Source organism: Calliphora vicina, chromosome 3 (genome assembly GCF_958450345.1).
Source record: "Calliphora vicina chromosome 3, idCalVici1.1, whole genome shotgun sequence".
Taxonomy (NCBI): domain Eukaryota; kingdom Metazoa; phylum Arthropoda; class Insecta; order Diptera; family Calliphoridae; genus Calliphora; species Calliphora vicina.
Window position 1 is genome coordinate 122,978,942 of NC_088782.1, and position 24,602 is coordinate 123,003,543.

The window sequence follows — 24,602 nt, forward strand, 5'->3', positions numbered from 1 at the left end:
TCTTTTAAAAAAGTACTTTTTAAAAGTATTTTTTAAAAGAACTTTAAAAAGTACTTTTAAGAAGTACTTTAAAAAGTACTTTTTTAAGTTCTTTTAAAAAAAATATTTCTTAAAGTTCTTTTAAAAAAGTACTTTTTAAAGTACTTCTTTAAAAGTACTTTTTAAAGTACTTCTTTAAAAGTATTTTTTAAAGTTCTTTTAAAAAAGTACTTCTTTAAAAGTACTTTTTAAACTTCTTTTAAAAAAGTACTTTTAAAATAGTTTACCTTTAAAAGTTCATCCGCTACCATCCCATTTGATTGATCCTATTCCCGGCATAATTCAGGTTGACTCAAATAGATGTAACGTTGCTCACGCTAGTTAATATCATAACGGATGTTATAATATCCACCTGCCTGTGACCACATGGGTCGGAGGTTGTTGTTGTTGTAGCAGCATGAACTATTTTACAATATTTAATCTGGGGGTTCTGTAATATCAAGTCCAAGAAATTGTGCTACTTCTGCTGGATGGGTCCATAAATCTACTGGACGTAGTGAAGTAGGACTGGCTGGACAGTTGAAAATGTTGAGGGTATCATGAGGACCCTGACCACATGCTGGGCATAAGTTTATGCGGGACCAGAAGGCCTTAAGCCTGTTGTTCCATCCTGATCTTAGTTGTGCCAGAACGACTCTTGTTTTCCGCCGCAGAATCTTCTCGGCGTCTGCTATCGGTGGTGGGCGATCTCCAAGTACGACATTCATACGGTATCCTGCTACCGCGGAATTGATGGTGTCTCTATGAATGTCGTTCAAAGCTGTCATATACGAGCTACGATCCAATGGATCCTGCACATACCTCTGTATGCTCTCCTCGTATTTTTTAAGGTCCTGTCTGACATGCCTCGGGTCAGACTCCAACTGTGTGATGTTGAAGTTTGGATGACTCCTCCGGTGACATCCCAGAAGGAACTGTTGCGTCAGCATGACGTTATGTTCCTTGACCGGTAGAACCTTAGTTTCCTCATGAAGGTGGTGTTCGGAGGTAATTTGGCGGCAGACTGTGACGGTCCTTAAGGCTGCATTTTGAAAGCTTTGAATATTTCTCCACTGAGTATCACTTAACGAAGGCGACCACACTGGAGCAGCATAGTTGACCACTAACCGGCCAATCGTCTTTTAGGTTGCTAGCAAGGTTTCTTTGTCCATAACCCAAGTGCTGCCGGCTAGTGCTTTGAGGACCTTGTTCCTATTTCGAAGTTTATGCATGTGCTGAGGAGGTAAAAAGGCTATCAAAATTGACACCCAATATTTTCGGGTGGTTCACTGTCGGAATTTGTACGCCGACGACCATGATGCCTAAGTTTTCGTTCCCTAGCACCAAGAGGAGGATCGGCTTTTAAGTAATTCTGGGTTGATGTTGTCCACGGCTGACGGTTTACCATTCGTGAGTGCTTCTATAGCAACAATTTTTTTTTTAATTTTCATTCCCATTTTTTTAATAAAAAATATTTTACTGAACAAATTTTAAGTCAAAATTTTTTTTCAAAATTATTTAGTTAATTTTTTCTCAAATTTGTATACCCTACACCACCATAGTGGGGAGGGTATAATGCGTTTGTGCAGATGTTTGTAACGCCCAAAAATATTAGTCTAACACCCACCTTACAGTATACCGATCCTGAGTCGATTAAACGATGTCCGTCCGTCTGACTGGTCGGCTGTCCATGTAAACCTTGTGCGCATAGTACAGGTCGCAATTTTGAAGATATTTCGATTAAATTTGGTACATATTATTTGTTCGGCCCAAGGATCAAGTCTATTGAAACTGGCTGAAATCGGTTCATTATTTCACTTAGTCCCCATACAAATGTCCTTCCGAAATTAGACTTTATCGGTCATAAATCTTTAATTTAAATATGTATCTCCACAAATTTCGCTCCAAATATGTCGGGTCATAGCTCTCATATAAGGTACACTTCCGAAAATCACTCAAAAATATATATTATTGAAATTTTAAAAGAAAAATGTTTTTGCTCTTTTACTTAGTGTATGGTATTATATGGTCGGGCTTGACCGACCATACTTTCTTACTTGTTTTTTTTTAAATTAGTGAAAAAATAGATACATTTTTTTTGGCGAAAAAAAATTCGGGTCAAAAAATATTTTTCCCGACTTCGACCCATTGTGGGTCCGACTTATATATGTAGTTTCAAAGGTCTTCTAAATATCTATCATTAGATATCCAGTCAAAAAGAGGTAAAAACAAGTAAGAGAGCTATATTCGGCAGTGCCGAATCTTATATACCCTTCACCAAATTATACTTTAAAATAAATTTTTTTTAAATATTTTTAGGTAAACAAAATTGATTTGTTTTTTTCGAAATTGTTTTTTAATTTTTTTTAAAAAAAGTTTTTTTCAAATTTTTTTTTTTGGAAAAAAAATTTATGACAAAAAAAAATTTTTGATGAAAAAAAAATTCGGGTCAAAAAATATTTTTGCCGATTTTGACCCATTGTAGGTCCAACTTACTATAGCCTTATCTACATCGTTGCAATGGACTTTGAAATATCTATCATTAGATATCCATATTGTCTATATTAATGACTTAGTAATCCATATATAGATCAAAAATAGGTCAAAAATCGAGGTTGTACCGGTTTTTTGCTCATATCTCCGTTATTTATGGACGGATTTTTCTGATTCTCGAAAGCATGTCTGACAGAATTATTGAAGATTTGGATCCCGAAGATATCTGGGGTCTTTAGAAAATTGATTTCAACTAACAGACGGACAGACAGACGGACATGGCTTAATCGACTCCGCTATCTATAAGGATCCAGAATATATATACTTTATAGGGTCGGAAATGAAAAATGTAGAAATTACAAACGGAATGACAAACTTATATATACCCTTCTCACTATGGTGAAGGGTATAAAAATCGAGGTTGTCCCAAAACTGGGTCTTAAGCGGATATATTGATGTATGAATCTATAACGATCCAGAATATATATACTTTGTGGTGGCGCAAATGAAAAATGTAGAAATTACAAGAGAAGGCAATAAAAAGTACAATTGTACCAACTTTGCCATCCCTGAACCACACACGTTGCAACCATTACTAGTAGTAAAGTTTGTGCGGTCGTTGTATGAAGTTGTGTTTTCGTTGTGCGAGAAATAAAAAGTTTCTAAAAACCACTGTCCGATAGAAATTTGTGAATAAAATTAAGAAAATTAATTAATAATTGTTAAAATAAAGTGTTAGAAAGGATATTAAGTGTTAATTTGATAAAACAATTGTTAAAATTACGGATAAATGTTAAAATTAAAACAATTATAAGAAAATACATTTAGTATTCTACTGCAGTGTGTTGTGAAATTGTCAAATTTGTAGCCATGTTTGTTTTACTTTAAGCAAAAGTAGGCTCTAATAATTTGCCGAAAAGTAATGTAAATATTGTTGTGAATTGTTTAATAAATAATTAAATATGGTTTATTAATAAGTTTGCCGGCAGTTTTATAAGGTAAGTTTGTTTATTTTTCTAGAAAATATCTATCATCATTCTCTGTAACTAAACCTAACGGTTAATGTTTATATGGTTGTTGTTGTTTTCAAGAGAGCCATCGGTATCCAATACATGGCGTGTGTGTGTTTGTTTGGATATTTTGCATTCTCACTGTGTTTTGTTTACATTTTTGATGCTAGTACAAAAACAATAACAAAACATTGCATGAATTGGTTTTTTGCAGGCAATTAATGTGTGTGTGCATGTTGGATTGTTTGCTTGCATGTTTTGTTGTTGTTTATTATTGTGCGTGTGTTTTTTTGTTGTGGTTCTTGTCTTGGCTTAGTGGTTTGTTGTTTTATTTGTTTGGGTGTAAAAGTGGGTGGCGTGGGTGTTGGATGAGTAGTGTTTTGCTTTGCGTTTGATGAATTCTATATAAAATTGTTGTTTTGGTGTCATTTTCACAATGTTTTGTTATTGTTTTTAATTGAGTGCATAATTTTGTTTGAATATTCATGTATTTTGATATGTTTAGTAAGCTAAAGTGTGAAAGCTTGTAAATTTCTTGGAAAATAAAATATTTTATTGTTATAATTTTTAATTAAGTTTTTTTCCTTATCTTTGGAATGTTTGTAAATATCACTTTGCTTGGTTGTTCTTTTTAATGCAAAAATATGGTGTTTTTGACTTTTAAAACATGTTTTCTATTAAATTTATTAGGTTGAGAACCAAAATATCTATTCTTTGTTTTTTTTAAGCATAATTTAGTTTATTATTTATTAATTTGTCGTAGAGATTTTTTCTAATTTCATTGTCATGATATTTTCTATGTTAATGAACTGTCTCTTTTTATGTTTTGCTGTTAACTTCAGGCAATTTGCTTGTTCATTTTATAAATATTTATAACAAATTAATTATTTTTCTTTTATATTTTTTGTATTCCTCTCCATGTAATAATTTTGTTAAATCATGTTGTAGCTCAAAACTGCTATAAATTTAATTTCTTTATAATACCTAACTGAATGATACTTGTCTAAGTAAAATGTATACAAAAAGAATAAAAATAGCACAGTCATAATTAACATTATCATCATCGTTATGAACACAAAAACTATGATGGATATTATGACAACAACTTGGTTTTTATACAACAAAATATTAAGAAGATGTTAATGAAAGCTTGGCTACCATCGTCAGTTTGTTGTAATGTTAAGGAAATATCTAAGAAAAAAAATAACCGAATAATAAAAAATGTATGTCATCTATCCATTAGAAAAGGTGGCTACTTATAAAATTAAGAAAAAAAAAATAGTATTAAATTATAAATAATATAAATAAACAGACAGTTAAAACGGAAGTGTTAATAATACAACATGACCTAAATCATAGGGAATTTTTTAAAGAAATTTATAATTTAAAAAGACTCAAACATCCCAAGGAATTAAGCAAAATCAAAAATATTTAGCAATTTTTTATTAAATTTTGTATAAATTGTAATAATTTTACGATAAATAACATTTTATGCTGAAAAATAAACATTTTGCAAAAAGTAGTATTTTAAGTACTATTTTTATCTAAAGAATTTTCAACAAAATTTTAACAATTATAGTTTAATTTTAAAAAATGTTTAACAAAAATGGAGAAAAATTAGTTATAATTAGTATTTTTAAAAAGTAGTATTTTTACTACTATTTTTAACTATGGTATTTTTAGCAAACTAACTGCTAAAAATACTAAATATTATACAAAACTAAATAATTTTAAGATAAAATTAAATTTTAGCTAAAAAGAAACGATTTTTTAAAAAGTATTATTTTTAGTACTATTTTTTTTTAGAAATTTTCAGCAAAATTTTAAAATTTTTTGTTTAATTCTAAAAATATTTTAACAAAAATGGCCAAAAGTTAGGTAATAAGTATTTTAAAAAAAGTAGTATTTTTACTACTATTTTTAATTACGGTATTTACAGCAAAATAACTACAAAAAATACTCAATTTTATACAAAACTAAATAATTTTAAGATAAAATTATGTTTTTGCTAAAAAGAAACGAGTTTTTTAAAAAGTAGTATTTTTAGTACTATTTTTTTCTACAGAATTTTCAATCAAATTTTAAAATTTTTTGTTTAATTCTAAAAATATTTTAACAAAAATGGCCAAAAGTTAGGTAATAAGTATTTTAAAAAAAGTAGTATTTTTACTACTATTTTTAATTACGGTATTTTCAGCAAAATAACTACAAAAAAAAATCAATTTTATACAAAACTAAATAATTTTAAGATAAAATTACGTTTTTGCTAAAAAGAAACGAGTTTTTTTAAAAAGTATTATTTTTAGTACTATTTTTTTCTTGGGAATTTTCAGTAAAATTTGAGTAATTTTTAATTAATTCTTTCATTTATCTTTAGAAAATGCAATTGAAGAGGTAATTTAAGCATTTGAAAAATGTAGTATTTTTACTACTATTTTCAATTATGGTATTTTCAGCAAAATAACTGCAAAAAATACTAAATGTTATACAAATCTAAATTAATTTAAGATAAAATTACGTTTTTGCTAAAAAGAAATGATTTTTTTAAAAAGTAGTATTTTTAGTACTATTTTTTTTCTTGGGAATTTTTAGCAAAATTTTAGTATTTTTTATTAATTCTTTTATTATTCTTTAGAAATTGCAATTAAAGAGATAATTTAAGCATTTGAAAAATAGTAGTATTTTTACTACTATTTTCAATTATGGTATTTTCAGCAAAATAATTGCAAAATACTTAATTTTATACAAATCTAAATAATTTTAAGATAAAATAACATTTTTGCTAAAAAGAAACGATTTTTTAAAAAGTAGTATTTTTAGTACTTTTTTTTTTCGTGTGAATTTTCAGCAAAATTTGAGTAATTTTTTATTAAGACTTTAATTTTTGTTTAGAAATTGCAATTTAAGCATTTGAAAAATAGTAGTATTTTTAATACTTTTTCTAAAATAATACTTCTTTAAAATTAGGTTTTTTTAAGCAAATATTAGATTTTCTTTCCATTTATACTTTTTTTGTCCAGAAATAGTAGTTTATCTTTTAAATATAAATAGTAGTAAAAATACTACTATTTTTATTAAGTAATATTGTATAAAATACTGATTAATGGCACACACAGATTTACACAATTCGAAGCAAAAACCCTAAAATAACTGAAAATAATTAATTTTAAAAAAGTAGTATTTTTAATACGTTTTTTAAAATTTTGTTTTTTTCTTAGCAAATTTCTTTTTTTTTTCTTTTTACAAAATAAATATAAAACTTGTCAAAAATAGTACTTCTTTCCTTGTATATAGAAATAGTAGTATTTTTACTACTATTTTTCTGACTCTCATATACTACAAAATACTTTTTAAAATCTCATAGATTTTCCTAATTTTTAGCAAAAAACATACAATAACTAAAAAACATTAATTTTAAAAAATGTACTATTTTAGTACCTTTTTTAAAAAAGGTACTATTTTAGTACCTTTTTTAAAAAATACTACTTTTTAAAAATTTTATATTTTTTTATTAAATTTGATTTTCTTTCCATTGAAAATACTATTTTTTGGACAGAAATTGTAGATTTTCTCTTAAATACAAACAGTAGTAGTAAAAATACTACTATTTTTAATACGTAATATTTTATAAGTTACTGATTAATTTCACAGATTTACACAATTCGAAGCAAAAACCCTGAAATAACTGAAAAGCATTACTTTGTATTTTTAGTATTTTTTTAATACCTTTTTAAATATTTTTTTTTTAAAGCAAATTATGTTTTTTTTTCTATTTTGAAACATTATTTGTTAAAAAAAACTACTATTTCTTTATATATAGAAATAGTAGTATTTTTACTACTATTTTTTCTGAGTTCTATACTACAAAATACTATTTAAATCTCATAAATTTGCCTAATTTATAGCAAAACCCCTAAAATAACTGAAAAACATTAATTTGAAAAAAGTAGTATTTTTAGTACTTTTTTTTAAAAAAATACTACTTTTTTAAAAATTTTATATTTTGAATTTTTATTGATTTCTGGACCAAAATTTGAATTTTTTTTGTTGTTATTCATATTTTTAATCAATTTTGTTTGGCTATTACCTGTTATTATTGCAAATATTTGATTCTTTTTCAGCCAAGTTCATTGACTTTGTGCTAAATTAATTAAATTAAATTGTTTATTTACAAAAATATTCATATTTTTAGCTATTGATTTCAATGAAATTGCTAAAAAACCAAAAGACTTGATATAAACATGTTTCTCTTAACATTCATGCATGAGCTTGAATGTGTAAAATTCATTGCGTACTAGATTGAATGAACATCCATCCCGCCTCTATGTACATTTATTTAACACACCTTAAAACAGACAGAAAAAATATATTAAACAATTTCTAAAATGTCTTTTACATGCTAAAAGAACATTTCAAACAAAAAAAGACAGCCAGAAAAAAAACATCTTCTTACATACTACTGACTGCAATCATCAGAACTGACCGACTTTTTTTTTTATAAACCAAACATCAGCAGCAGCATCATCATCATGATATTCTTACCAACATTATCATTGTCAATAAAAAAAACATCATTATTACAATATTTATTTCATGAGTTTAAGTGTGCGTGTCTTCTTCAGTCTGTCTGTCTTCGGTCCAATGTAAAGAAACGTGTTATGTGAACCAACCAGCCAACAACTTGTAAGAACTCTTTCACGTATTAAACGCACAAGTGCGTTGCAGACGACATCAGGTGGTCGGTCATCATGTTTGTGGTCATAAAAGAAAAACGCGTTTTTAAGATACACAAAAACAACAAGTAGAAAAATATAAAACTCAAGTTTAAACCTGTAATAAACAACGGTTTCTTGAAGAAGAGTTATACAAAAAAAGAAAACAAATTTGGCAACGGTCACAAACCAACTACATGTAGAAGAAAACAACCATTAAGAATTAAAAAAGAAAATAAAAATAAAATCGAGGAGACAAGTTCAGGAACAAGAATGTTATAAAAAAAGAAGTTCTATATAAAAACCAGAACATTATAGAAATGTTTACAGCTAAATTATAGGCATATAAATAACTGCAGGGAAAATAGTAGTAAAAAAAAAACTAAATTACAAGAAAAAGAATGTAAGAAATTAAACAATTTCTTTAGAATTATTTAAGAAACTACGAATGATGTTATTTTGGGGACTATGTATGATCCTACAATTGAATCTAATTTGGGACATAGCGAGGCCTTCAATAAAAGCTGGACTTCAATTGAAGAGGAGATGATCCCTACTCAAGCTAATCATTGAGTTGGAACTAGGAAAATAGTTTGTGGGAGGGAGGAAAGAGAGAAGCTCCAAAATAGACATTCAAGCTCCGGCCCATACATTCCAGGACTTCAATTGAAGAGGAGATGATCGCCACTGAAGCTAATCATATTGAGTTGGAACTAGGAAAATAGGTTATGGGAGGGAGGGAATTAAGAGGGAGTAGTGTTCCTACATTGAAAGTGACAGGAAATACTTCATTGGGAAGTTTGTTCCACATACAGACAGTACGGCTAAAGAACGAATTTTCCCTGTAGCGAGTTGTGCGGTCCACTAGCCCATCAACCAAAAAGGGATGTGTTCTTTATTAGGTAAATATGCGGGTATCAGGAACCCGCATGAGCAGAGTGGTGAACCACGTGTTGAAGTGATTTCAAGCAGATCGTTGTAAAAGTGTGTTACAAATTTTCAGTTGTTCGTCCCTGGATGTTGTGAGACTCTCCCATCAGTCCTTTTAAGTTGTTTACTAGCGGATGATGTTTTGTGTATCAGTCATTTGGTTTTATATAGATCTCTGCAAAGAAATTTAGTTAGCTGAATTGGATTTAGGTCTTTCTTTATTCCCAAAATTAGCATCAATCGTAGGTCCTGGTATGGTGCCAAATTAACTTCATTCGTAGGTCTTTTACTAGTCTCAAATTAGCTTCAGTTGAAGGGCTTCCTTTAGTCTCAAAGTAGCTTCAATCGTAGGTCTTTATATTGTCCCAAATTAGCTTCAGTTGAAGGTCTTCCTTTAGTCCCAAATTAGCTTCAGTTAAAGGTCTTCCTTTGGTCTCAAAGTAGCTTCAATCGTAGGTCTTTATATAGACCAAAATTAGCGTCAGTTGAAGATCTTCCTTTAGTCCCAAATTAGCTTCAGTTGAAGGTCTTCCTTTAGTCCCAAATTAGCTTCAGTTGAAAGTCTTCCTTTAGTCTCAAAGTAGCTTCAGTTAAAGGTCTTCCTTTGGTCTCAAAGTAGCTTTAATCGTAGGTCTTTATATAGACCCAAATTAGCTTCAGTTGAAGGTCTTCCTTTAGTTCCAAATTAGCTTCAGTTAAAGGTCTTCCTTTAGTCTCAAAGTAGCTTCAGTAGGTCTTTATATAGTCCCAAATTAGCTTCAGTTGAAGATCTTCCTTTAGTCCCAAATTAGCTTCAGTAGAAGGTCTTCCTTTAGTCTCAAAGTAGCTTCTGTTGAAGGTCTTCCTTTAGTCTCAAATTAGCTTCAGTTGAAGGTTTTCCTTTAGTCTCAAATTAGCTTCAGTAGAAGGTCTTCCTTTAGTCCCAAATTAGCTTCAGTTGAAGGTCTTCCTTTAGTCCCAAATTAGCTTTAGTTAAAGGTCTTCCTTTGGTCTCAAAGAAGCTTCAATCGTAGGTCTTTATATTGTCCCAAATTAGTTTCAGTTGAAGGTCTTCCTTTAGTCCCAAATTAGCTTCAGTTGAAGGTTTTCCTTTAGTCCCAAATTAGCTTCAGTTGAAGGTCTTCATTTAGTCCCAAATTAGCTTCAGTTGAAGGTCTTCCTATAGTCCCAAATTAGCTTCAGTTGATGGTCTTCCTTTAGTACCAAATTAGCTTCAGTTGAAGGTCTTCCTATAGTCCCAAATTAGCTTCAGTTGAAGGTCTTCATTTAGTCCCAAATTAGCTTCAGTTGAAGTTCTTCCTTTAGTCTCAAATTAGCTTCAGTTAAAGGTCTTCCTTTGGTCTCAAAGTAGCTTTAATCGTAGGTCTTTATATAGACCCAAATTAGCTTCAGTTGAAGGTCTTCCTTTAGTCCCAAATTAGCTTCAGTTAAAGGTCTTCCTTTAGTCTCAAAGTAGCTTCAGTAGGTCTTTATATAGACCCAAATTAGCTTCAGTTGAAGATCTTCCTTTAGTCCCAAATTAGCTTCAGTTGAAGATCTTCCTTTAGTCCCAAATTAGCTTCAGTTGAAGGTCTTCCTTTAGTCTCAAAGTAGCTTCTGTTGAAGGTCTTCCTTTAGTCTCAAATTAGCTTCAGTTGAAGGTCTTCCTTTAGTCTCAAATTAGCTTCAGTTGAAGGTCTTCCTATAGTCCCAAATTAGCTTCAGTTGAAGGTCTTCATTTAGTCCCAAATTAGCTTCAATCGAAGATCTTTATATAGTCGCAAATTAGCATCAATCCTAAGTCTCTATCATGTCTCAAATTAGCTTCAATCGAAGATCTTTATATAGTCGCAAATTAGCATCAATCCTAAGTCTCTATCATGTCTCAAATTAGCTTCAGTTGAAGATCTTCCTTTAGTCCCAAATTAGCTTCAGTTGAAGACCTTCCTTTAGTCTCAAATTAGCTGCAATAGTAGGTCCTTGTATTCTCCCAATTAACTTCAATCACATTTTAGGACTATAAAAGAATTTTTGTGAAAATTTTACCCCGAATTCAAATTCTTCATAATTCCCGCTTTAAAAAAAAGTTACACTTGTTATAATTAGTTGTTGCTCTTGCCTTCTAAATCATTTATTTTCAACATGATTAAAAACTCTCTAGAAAACTGCCTATTTGAACATGTCTTTTTTTTTAAGACAAACACAGAAATATACATTTTTCATTTTGTCTCGATTTGATTACATGTGGATGTTTGTGGTTTTTAAGAAACTCCTGCTGGTATTTGTTTAAAAAAAAACTCTTTTTTTTTAGAAGCTTGTTATGACCATTAGATTGTATAACAGCAGCAACAAAGTTGATAATTTATATTTGTTTGTGCTGCTTAAAAGTGCAGACGGGGGTTTGGTGGATGGTAGATGGCAATGGCTGTTTTTGGCTGGTTTTGTCTTTATTACCTTAAGTGGCCACATAACAGGTGCAGTTAATTTCAGTTTTTGCTAAATTTGTTGATTTTAATTTATTTTTTTTTGATAATTTCTTATTAAATTTGTACAGAAATGCAACATGTGTTAAGAAAAAATGACCAATAAAAGCAAGAAACAGCGAAAAAATTTAGTCATAATAATAACAAGTTTATTGCTCAACTCTTTTGTTTTTGGGCAGTTCTCACCAGCAGCAACAAACCAGCCAGAGTTTGATGACCATAAAAAGTCTATTAAATTAAAGATTTAAGAACAGAGAAAAGTCAGTTTTTTTTTTTTAAATTAATTGTAGATTCAAGATTTTAATTCTAAATAACAGCAAAATGTCTCAAAGGATTTTGTGCACAAAAGCTTTTAAAAGCTATTTTTATTTTTCAATCTAAAATAAAGTTCTTTATGGCTTAACTAATTAATTAAACTTCCTCCTTTATTTATAATTCTATAAACTAAATAAATATTACTCTAGGAGGCGTGTCATTAATTATGGTAAATTGTGTATTATTTTGTTATGGCAAAAAAAAAAAAACTTAATTCAACACGCCTTAACAAGATAATGATTTATAATAAATACCTGAATGCCATTCAAGTTTTCGAACAGCCCTCATCTTTTAAGAATGAAGCCCGCTGAAACCACACTCCAAGTATATTTTCAAACGTAAATGATCATGGCTACTTTTTTTCTCAGCGTTTTTTTTTTCATTAATTTAAAATAAATATATGTAGTAGAAAAAAACTAAAGATCGTTTAAATGTTGTAGATTTCAAATGTAGTTTATGTTTGGAAACAAAAAAAGTCCATAAGTGAAATAGTTTTTTTTTTTTGATGTTAAAGAAACTAGTGATGGAAGACAGGGGAAAAGGGGGAAAAATAAGAAATAAAGACTAAATAAATAGAGACTAAAGAAAAATCAGTCTAAAACTATTTTTAAAAAAGTAGTATTTTTAGTACTATTTTTAAAATTTTTCTTAAATTCTAACATAAATCGCATTAAAAATTAATAAAATGCATGTTTTCCTTTTTTTAACTTAAAAAATTATTTTTTTAAAAATAGTACTTTTTTCCCTCTATATAGAAATAGTAGTATTTTTACTACTATTTTTCTTGAGTCATGTTCAAGAAAATCTCATAAATTTGTGCAATTTTTAGCAAAAACCATACAACAACTGAAAAGCATTAATTTGAAAAAAGTAGTATTTTTAGTATTTTTTTTTCAAAATAGTAGTTTTTAAAAATTTTATATTTTTAAAGCAAATTTCATTTGTTTTTATTGTGAAAAATTATTTTATCAAAAAATAGTACTTTTTTCCCTCTATATAGAAATAGTAGTATTTTTACTACTATTTTTCCTGAGTCAAAAACTACAAAATATTATTTAAAATTTCATAAATTTGTGTAATTTTTAGCAAAAACCATATAATTACTGAAAAGGAGTAATTTGAAAAGAGTAGTAGTTTTAGTACTTTTTAAAAAAAAAATACTACTATTTAAAATTTTATGTTTTTAAAGCAAATTTAATTTTTTTTTTGATTTGAAAAATTTATTTTTTAAAAAATGGTCTTTTTTCTCTATAAAGAAATAGTAGTATTTTCACTACTATATAGAAATAGTAGTATTTTTACTACTATTTTTTCTGAGTCATATTCAACAAAATCTCATAAATTTGTGTAATTTTTAGCAAAAACCATACAAGAACTGAAAAGCATTAATTTGGAAAAAAGTAGTATTTTTAATACTTTTTTCAAAATAGTAGTTTTTTAAAATTTATTTTTTTTAAGAAAATTTTGTTTTTTTTTATTGTGAAAAATTATTTTATCTAAAACTAGTACTTTTTTCCCTCTATATAGAAATAGTAGTATTTTTACTACTATTTTTTCTGAGTCAAAAACTACAAAATACTATTTAAAATTTCATAAATTTGCTTAGTTTTTAGCAAAAACCATACAATAACTGAAAAGCAGTAATTTGAAAAGAGTAGTACTTTTAGTACTTTTTTTTTAAAAAATACTCCTTTTTTAAAATTTTATGTTTTTACAGCAAATTTAATTTTTTTTGATTTGAAAAATTTATTTTTCACAAAATAGTACTTTTTTCCCTCTATATAGAAATAGTAGTATTTTTACTGCTATTTTTTCTGAGTCATATTCAACAAAATCTCATAAATTTGTGCAATTTTTAGCAAAAATCATACAACAACTGAAAAGCATTAATTTGGAAAAAGTAGTATTTTTAATACTTTTTTTCAAAATAGTAGTTTTTTATAATTTATTTTTTTTAAGCAAATTTCATTTGTTTTTATTGTGAAAAATTATTTTATCAAAAAATAGTACTTTTTTCCCTCTATATAGAAATAGTATTTTTACTACTATTTTTCCTGAGTCAAAAACTACAAACTATTATTTAAAATTTCATAAATTTGCTTAGTTTTTAGCAAAAACCATACAATAACTGAAAAGCATTAATTGCGAAAAAGTAGTATTTTTAGTACTTTTTTTTAAAAAATACCACTTTATAAAATTAATTTTTTTTAAGCAAATATCGTTTGTTTTTATTGTGAAAAATTATTTTATCAAACAATTGTACTTTTTTCTCTCTATATAGAAATAGTAGTATTTTTACTACTATTTTTCCTGAGTCAAAAACTACAAAATACTATTTAAAATTTCATAAATTGGTTTAGTTTTTAGCAAAAACCATACAATAACTGAAAAAGCATTAATTTGAAAAGAGTAGTACTTTTAGTACTTTTTTTTAAAAAAATAATACTTTTTTAAAATTTTATGTTTTTAAAGAAAATTTAATTTTTTTTTTATTTTAGAAATTTATTTTTCACAAAATAGTACTTTTTTCCCTCTATATAGAAATAGTAGTATTTTTAGTATTATTTTTTCTGAGTCATGTTCAAGAAAATCTCATAAATTTGTGTAATTTTTAGCAAAAACCATACAACAACTGAAAAGCATTAATTTGGAAAAAGTAGTATTTTTAGTACTTTTTTTAAAAAAAATACTACTATTTAAAATTTTATGTTTTTAAAGCAAATTTAATTTTTTTTTTGATTTGAAAAATTTATTTTTTAAAAAATGGTCTTTTTTCTCTATAAAGACATAGTAGTATTTTCACTACTATATAGAAATAGTAGTATTTTTACTACTATTTTTTCTGAGTCATATTCAACAAAATCTCATAAATTTGTGTAAATTTTATCAAAAACCATACAACAACTGAAAAGCATTAATTTGGAAAAAGTAGTATTTTTAATACTTTTTTCAAAATAGTAGTTTTTTATAATTTATTTTTTTTAAGAAAATTTTGTTTGTTTTTATTGTGAAAAATTATTTTATCAAAAAATAGTACTTTTTTCCCTCTATATAGAAATAGTAGTATTTTTACTACTATTTTTCTGAGGCAAAAACTACAAAATACTATTTAAAATTTCATAAATTTACTTAGTTTTTAACAAAAACCATATAATTACTGAAAAGGAGTAATTTGAAAAGAGTAGTACTTTTAGTACTTTTTTAAAAAAAAATACTACTATTTAAAATTTTATGTTTTTAAAGCAAATTTAATTTTTTTTTGATTTGAAAAATTTATTTTTCACAAAATAGTACTTTTTTCCCTCTATATAGAAATAGTAGTATTTTTACTACTATTTTTCCTGAGTCAAAAACTACAAAATATTATTTAAAATTTCATAAATTTGTGTAATTTTTAGCAAAAACCATATAATAACTGAAAAGTATTAATTGCGAAAAAGTAGTATTTTTAGTACTTTTTTTTTAAAAATACTACTTTATAAAATTAATTTTTTTTAAGCAAATATCGTTTGTTTTTATAGTGAAAAATTATTTTATCAAACAATTGTACTTTTTTCTCTCTATATAGAAATAGTAGTATTTTTACTACTATTTTTCCTGAGTCAAATACTACAAAATACTATTTAAAATTTCATAAATTTGCTTAGTTTTTAGCAAAAACCATACAATAACTGAAAAGCAGTAATTTGAAAAGAGTAGTACTTTTAGTACTTTTTTTTAAAAAATACTACTTTTTTAAAATTTTATGTTTTTACAGCAAATTTAATTTTTTTTGATTTGAAAAATTTATTTTTCTCAAAATAGTACTTTTTTCCCTCTATATAGAAATAGTAGTATTTTTAGTACTATTTTTTCTGAGTCATATTCAACAAAATCTCATAAATTTGTGCAATTTTTAGCAAAAATCATACAACAACTGTAAAGCATTAATTTGGAAAAAGTAGTATTTTTAATATTTTTTTTCAAAATAGTAGTTTTTTATAATTTATTTTTTTTAAGCAAATTTCATTTTTTTTATTGTGAAAAATTATTTTATCAAAAAATAGTACTTTTTTCCCTCTATATAGAAATAGTAGTATTTTTACTACTATTTTTCCTGAGTCAAAAACTACAAAATATTATTTAAAATTTCATAAATTTGCTTAGTTTTTAGCAAAAACCATACAATAACTGAAAAGCATTAATTGCGAAAAAGTAGTATTTTTAGTACTTTTTTTTAAAAAATACCACTTTATAAAATTAATTTTTTTTAAGCAAATATCGTTTGTTTTTATTGTGAAAAATTATTTTATCAAACAATTGTACTTTTTTCTCTCTATATAGAAATAGTAGTATTTTTACTACTATTTTTCCTGAGTCAAATACTACAAAATACTATTTAAAATTTCATAAATTTGCTTAGTTTTTAGCAAAAACCATACAATAACTGAAAAGCAGTAATTTGAAAAGAGTAGTACTTTTAGTACTTTTTTTTTAAAAAATACTACTTTTTTAAAATTTTATGTTTTTACAGCAAATTTAATTTTTTTTGATTTGAAAAATTTATTTTTCACAAAATAGTACTTTTTTCCCTCTATATAGAAATAGTAGTATTTTTACTGCTATTTTTTCTGAGTCATATTCAACAAAATCGCATAAATTTGTGTAATTTTTAGCAAAAACCATACAACAACTGAAATGCATTAATTTGGAAAAAGTAGTATTTTTAATACTTTTTTCAAAATAGTAGTTTTTTAAAATTTATTTTTGTAAGCAAATTTTGATTGTTTTAATTGTGAAAAATTATTTTATCAAAAACTAGTACTTTTTTCCCTCTATATAGAAATAGTAGTATTTTTACTACTATTTTTTCTGAGTCATATTCAACAAAATCTCATAAATTTGTGTAATTTTTAGCAAAAACCATATAATAACTGAAAAGCATTAATTGGGAAAAAGTAGTATTTTTAGTACTTTTTTTTTAAAAAAATACTACTTTTTAAAATTTTATGTTTTTAAAGCAAATTTATTTTTTTTTTTGATTTGAAAAATTTATTTTTCAAAAAATAGTCTTTTTTCTCTATAAAGAAATAGTAGTATTTCACTACTGTCTAGAAATAGTAGTATTTTTACTGCTATTTTTTCTGAGTCATATTCAACAAAATCGCATAAATTTGTGTAATTTTTAGCAAAAACCATACAACAACTGAAATGCATTAATTTGGAAAAAGTAGTATTTTTAATACTTTTTTCAAAATAGTAATTTTTTAAAATTTATTTTTGTAAGCAAATTTTGATTGTTTTAATTGCGAAAAATTATTTTATCAAAAACTAGTACTTTTTTCCCTCTATATAGAAATAGTAGTATTTTTACTACTATTTTTCCTGAGTCATATACTACAAAATACTATTTAAAATTTCATAAATTTGTGTAATTTTTAGCAAAAACCATACAATAACTGAAAAGCATTAATTTGAAAAAAGTAGTATTTTTAGTACTTTTTTTTTAAAAATACTACCTTTTCAAAATTTTTATATTTTTTAAGCAAATTGATTTTGTTTTTGATTTCTGCAATAAAACATTAAAAAACTTTAATGTAAGCTAATTAAGCACAATATCAAGGCTTCAATACAAAAAAGTAGTATTTTTACTACTATTTTTTTGTCTTAAAATACTCCAACATTTTATTAAGTTTATATAATTTCTAGTCAAAATAAATTTAGTATTAGAAAAATCAATTTTTTAAAAAGTAGTATTTTTAGTACTATTTTTATAAATTGTTACTTTTTCAAAAATTTAATGTTTTTCTATAATTTTTCTTAAATCCTGACATAAATCGTAAAAAAAAAATATTTAAAAGGGGAAAAATTAATAAATTCCAAAAAGTAGTATTTTTAGTACTTTTATCTTAAATACTACTTTTTTAAAATTTAATTTCTTATTGAAGCAAAATTAGTTTTTTTTTTTGAAAAAAATATTTTTCAAAAAATAGTACTTTTTTCCCTCTTTATAGAAATAGTAGTGTTTTTACTACTATTTTTCTTGACTACAAAATACTATTTAAAATCTCATAAATTTCTTTAATTTTTAACAAAAACCATAAAATAACTCAAAAGCATTAATTTGAAAAAAGTACTATTTTTAGTACCTTTTTTTAAAAAATACTACTTTTTTACAAATTTTTTATTTCTTCAAGGAAATTAATTTAGTTTTTTGATTTCTGGACCAAAACTCAAAATTTGTTCTTAAGTGAAGCTAATTTGGAACAAAATGTAGACCTACAAACGAATCTAATTTAAAACTAAAATCCCCTTTCTGCTAATAAGTTGTACTTAATAAAGTACCTTCCATCACTGCTTTGCATTTAACATATATTTTTTTAGATTTTTTTTTCTCAGATTTCCTAGTTGTCTTTCTTCTTTCGGGGAGTAGAAAAATAATTACAATTTTGCATGTTTTGTTAGATGGTAAAGATTATTTGTAGTTTTTTTTATTTATTTTTTTTTTTGTAAAATGTATTTCTTTTGCTATCTATTATTGCTGTTAAATTCAGCTATATCTTACAGGTTTGAACAGTAAATGATATTGTCTGTATAAATGTAAAAAATACTCGCTTGTATTTGAATGTTAAGGAGTCTGTCTAGAGTAAATTAAAAGTGGGGTGTAGGGAGTTGAAGTAAAAAAAATAAAACTCCATTAAATGTAGAAGTCACGGCGGTCACATGTGGGCGTGGTCATATGTATCTTATTTTGAAGTTTGTTGTTGAATAATTTTTTTTTAGTTTTTTTAGCTTTAAACTAAAAGTAATTTTTAAAGCTGTCTTTTATTCTGCTATTTATGTTGCAGGTTTAAGTGAAAGTTTATGATTTTTCTTACTAAGTTTTTTTCTTCATGTATATTTAATGGCAGAATAGCAAAAAATTAAGTTAATGATTGTTTTTTTTTGGGATAAATTTATTTAAATGGGGGGTTGTTAGAAGAAATTAAAACCATGAAATTTTAGTAAAAAAAGGTGTGAAGAATTTGAGTTAATTTGTATAATGAGAGAAGATAATATGGGACTAAATACAGATTTACAATTGAAGCTAATCGCCCTACGAAGAAGCCCGGCCAACCAGTCGAATCGACACCAAAGCCAAATATCCATGGTGCTAAGGTAATTCTCTATATTTGGTGGGAGCAAAAGGGTCTTATATATTATGAGCTGCTGAAATCTGACCAGCTAATTTGGGTCTATATAAAGACCTATGATTGAAGCTGTTTTGAGACTAAAGGAAGACCTTCAACTGAAGCTAATTTGGGACTAAAGGAAGACCTTCAACTGAAGTTAATTTGGGCTATATAGAGACCTACGATTGAAGCTTCTTTGAGACTAAAGAAAGACCTTAAACTGAAGCTAATTTGGGACTAAAGGAAGATCTTCAACTGAAGCTAATTTGGGACTAAAGGAAGACCTTCAACTGAAGCTAATTTGAGACCAAAGGAAGATCGTCAACTGAAGATAATTTGGGACTAAAGGAAGATCTTTAACTGAAGCTAATTTGGGACTAAAGGAAGACCTACGATTGAAGCTACTTTGAGACTAAAGGAAGACCTTCAACTGAAGCTAATTTGGGACTAATGGAAGATCTTCAACTGAAGTTAATTTGGGCTATATAGAGACCTACGATTGAAGCTACTTTGAGACTAAAGGAAGACCTTAAACTGAAGCTAATTTTGGACTAAAGGAAGATCTTCAACTGAAGCTAATTTGGGACTAAAGGAAGATCTTTAACTGAAGTTAATTTGGGACTATATAAAGACCTACGATTGAAGCTACTTTGAGACTAAAGGAAGACTTTCAACTGAATCTAATTTGGGACTAAAGGAAGATCTTTAACTGAAGTTAATTTGGGACTATATAAAGACCTACGATTGAAGCTACTTTGAGACTAAAGAAAGACCTTAAACTGAAGCCAATTTGGGACTAAATGAAGACCTTCAACAGAAGCTAATTTGAGACTAAAGGAAGATCTTCAACTGAAGATAATTTGGGACTAAAGAAGGACCTTCAACTGAAGCTAATTTGAGACTAATGGAAGACCTTCAACTGAATCTAATTTGGGACTATATAAAGACCTACGATTGAAGCTATTTTGAGACTAAAGGAAGACCTTCAACTGAAGCTAATTTGGGACTAAAGGAAGATCTTCAACTGAAGCTAATTTGGGACTAGAAGAAGATCTTCTACTGAAGCTAATTTGGGTCTATATAAAGACCTATGATTGAAGCTACTTTGAGAATAAAAAAGGACCTTCTACTGAAGCTAATTTGGGACTAAAAGAAGATCTTCAACTGAAGATAATTTGGGACTAAAGGAAGATCTTCAACTGAAGATAATTTGGGACTAAAGAAAGATCTTCAACTGAAGTTAATTTGGGTCTATATAAAGACTTACGATTGCAGCTAATTTGGGACTAAAAGAAGATCTTTAACTGAAGCTAATTTCGGACTAAAGGAAGATCTTCAACTGAAGCTAATTTGGGACTAAAGGATGATCCTCAACTGAAGCTAATTTGGGACTAAAGGAAGATCTTCAGCAGAAGCTAATTTGGGACTTAAGGAAGATCTTCAACTGAAGCTAATTTGGGACTAAAGGAAGATCGTCAACTGAAGATAATTTGAGACTAATGGAAGACCTTCAACTGAAGTTAATTTGGGACTATATAAAGACCTACGATTGAAGCTAATTTGAGACTAAATGAAGGCCTTCTACTGAAGCTAATTTGGGACTAAAGGAAGGCCTTCAACTGAAGCTACTTTGGGTCTATATAAAGACCTACGATTGAAGCTACTTTGAGACTAAAGGAAGACCTTCAACTAAAGCTAATTTGGGACTAAAGGAAGACCTTCAACTGAAGATAATTTGGGACTAAAGGAAGACCTTCAACTGAAGCTAATTTGAGACTAAAGGAAGATCTTCAACTGAAGATAATTTGGGACTAAAGGAAGACCTTCAACTGAAGCTAATTTTGGACTAAAGGAAGATCTTCAGCTGAAGCTAATTTTGGACTAAAGGAAGATCTTCAACTGAAACTAATTTGGGACTAAAGGAAGATCTTCAACTAAGGCTAATTTGGGTCTATGTAAAGACCTACGATTGAAGCTACTTTGAGACTAAAGGAAGATCTTCAACAGAAGCTAATTTGGGACTAAAGGAAGATCTTCAACTGAAGTTAATTTGGGCTATATAGAGACCTACGATTGAAGCTGCTTTGAGACTAAAGGAAGACCTTAAACTGAAGCTAATTTTGGGCTAAAGGAAGATCTTCAACTGAAGCTAATTTGGGACTAAAGGAAGATCTTCAACTGAAGCTAATTTGGGACTAAAGGAAGACCTACGATTGAAGCTACTTTGAGACTAAAGGAAGACCTTCAACTGAAGCTAATTTGGGACTAATGGAAGATCTTCCACTGAAGCTAATTTGGGACTAAAGGAAGATCTTCAACTGAAGCTAATTTGGGACTAAAGGAAGATCCTCAACTGAAGCTAATTTGGGACTAAAGGAAGATCTTCAACTGAAGATAATTTGGGACTAAAGAAAGATCGTCAACTGAAGATAATTTGGGACTAACGGAAGATCTTCAACTGAAGCTAATTTGGGACTAAAGGAGGACCTACGATTGAAGCTACTTTGAGAATAAAGGAAGACCTTCAACTGAAGCTAATTTTGGGACTAAAGGAAAATCTTCAACTGAAGCTAATTTGGGACTAAAGCAAGATCTTCAACTGAAGCTACTTTGAGACTAAAGGAAGACCTACGATTGAAGCTACTTTGAGACTAAAGGAAGACCTTCAACTGAAGCTAATTTGGGACTAAAGGAAGATCTTCAACTGAAGCTAATTTGGGACTAAAGGAAGACCTTCAACTGAAGCTAATTTGGGACTAAAGGAGGACCTACCATTGAAGCTACTTTGAGAATAAAGGAAGACCTTAAACTGAAGCTAATTTTGGGCTAAAGGAAGATCTTCAACTGAAGCTAATTTGGGACTAAAGGAAGATCTTCAACTGAAGCTAATTTGGGACTAAAGGAAGACCTACGATTGAAGCTACTTTGAGACTAAAGGAAGACCTTCAACTGAAGCTAATTTGGGACTAATGGAAGATCTTCCACTGAAGCTAATTTGGGACTAAAGGAAGATCTTCAACTGAAGCTAATTTGGGACTAAAGGAAGATCCTCAACTGAAGCTAATTGGGGACTAAAGGAAGATCTTCAACTGAAGATAATTTGGGACTAAAGAAAGATCGTCAACTGAAGATAATTTGGGACCTATGATTGAAGCTACTTTGAGACTAAAGGAAGACCTTAAACTGAAGCTAATTTGGGACTAAAGGAAGACCTTCAACTGAAGATAATTTGGGACTAACGGAAGATCTTCAACTGAAGCTAATTTGGGACTAAAGGAGGACCTACGATTGAAGCTACTTTGAGAATAAAGGAAGACCTTCAACTGAAGCTAATTTTGGGACTAAAGGAAAATCTTCAACTGAAGCTAATTTGGGACTAAAGCAAGATCTTCAACTGAAGCTACTTTGAGACTAAAGGAAGACCTACGATTGAAGCTACTTTGAGACTAAAGGAAGACCTTCAACTGAAGCTAATTTGGGACTAAAGGAAGATCTTCAACTGAAGCTAATTTGGGACTAAAGGAAGACCTTCAACTGAAGCTAATTTGGGACTAAAGGAGGACCTACCATTGAAGCTACTTTGAGAATAAAGGAAGACCTTCAACTGAAGCTAATTTGGGACTAAAGGAAGATCTTCAACTGAAGCTAATTTGGGATTAAAGGAAGACCTTCAACTGAAGCTAATTTGGGACTAAAGGAGGACCTACCATTGAAGCTACTTTGAGAATAAAGGAAGATCCTCAACTGAAGCTAATTTGGGACTAAAGGAAGATCTTCAACTGAAGCTAATTTGGGACTAAAGGAAGATCTTCAACTGAAGCTAATTTGGGACTAAAGGAGGACCTACGATTGAAGCTACTTTGAGAATAAAGGAAGACCTTCAACTGAAGCTAATTTGGGACTAAAGGAAGATCTTCAACTGAAGATAATTTGGGACTAAAGGACGATCTTCAACTGAAGATAATTTGGGACTAAAAGAAGATCTTTAACTGAAGCTAATTTGGGACTAAAGGAAGATCTTCAACTGAAGCTAATTTGGGACTAAAGGATGATCCTCAACTGAAGCTAATTTGGGACTAAAGGAAGATCTTCAGCAGAAGCTAATTTGGGACTTAAGGAAGATCTTCAACTGAAGCTAATTTGGGACTAAAGGAAGATCGTCAACTGAAGATAATTTGGGACCTATGATTGAAGCTACTTTGAGACTAAAGGAAGACCTTCAACTGAAGCTAATTTGAGACCAAAGGGAGATCGTCAACTGAAGATAATTTGGGACTAAAGGAAGATCTTTAACTGAAGCTAATTTTGGGCTAAAGGAAGACCTACGATTGAAGCTACTTTGAGACTAAAGGAAGACCTTCAACTGAAGCTAATTTGGGACTAAAGGAAGATCTTCAACTGAAGCTAATTTGGGACTAAAGGAAGATCTTCAACTAAGGCTAATTTAGGTCTATGTAAAGACCTACGATTGAAGCTACTTTGAGACTAAAGGATGACTTTCAACTGAATCTAATTTGGGACTAAAGGAAGATCTTTAACTGAAGTTAATTTGGGACTATATAAAGACCTACGATTGAAGCTAATATGAGACAAGATAGAGACTAAGGAATGATGCCAATTTGGAACTAAACACCTACAATTGAAGCCGTTTTTGGGACTAAATAAACACCAATTTCAGGACGAAAGATTAAAACTAATTTGGGTCTAAATAAAGTTGTGCGAAGAAAGTAATTTGGAACTTTTTTCAGGCCTTCAATTGAAGCTTATTTGGGACAAAATGAAAACCTATGATTGAAACTAATTTGCGACTAAATAAATACCTAACTTGTTTCAAAATAAAGATCTGCGATTGAAGCTAAATTAGAACTGAAAGACCTTTCTAATAAAAATTCACCCATAAAATGTTTCTTTTATAGTATTTATTAACGTGGTATATAAGATTCATCACAGGCAATTATAAAAAAGCACTATTTCCTTAATGTTTTTTTTTTTAATTTTTAAATTTTTTTCAAATAATTAACTCTTAATTGATTCATTAACTTTTATTGCCAACATATTTCTATAAATTCTTCATTAAACATCATTAAATAAAGAACGGTTTCTGTTTTGTTTAGATGTTATAAACTTTCTAGTTAAATTATATATTATTGGAAATTAACAATTATTAAGAATTAATCATTAATATTTCCTAGATTAAATGGTTAATTATACATAATAAACAACAAGAATGAAAGCTAAAGAATTATGGCAACTAATAGAATCATTATGAATGATTAGAAAAGAATGTTTATCAAATGATTAAAATCATAAAGAAAGTCGTGTTATTTATATAAAGCAAGAAACTAAATATTTTATGGTTTATTGTTCACTTGACTCGATTGGTTGTTAGGTGTTTTATGCGTTGTTGCATGCAACTTGTCTTAAAAAAGAAATTCCTTTTTTGTTGTTGACCACATTTTTATTGTTGCACTTACTGGCATTACATCTTTCTTGGCTACATACTTCCTTATA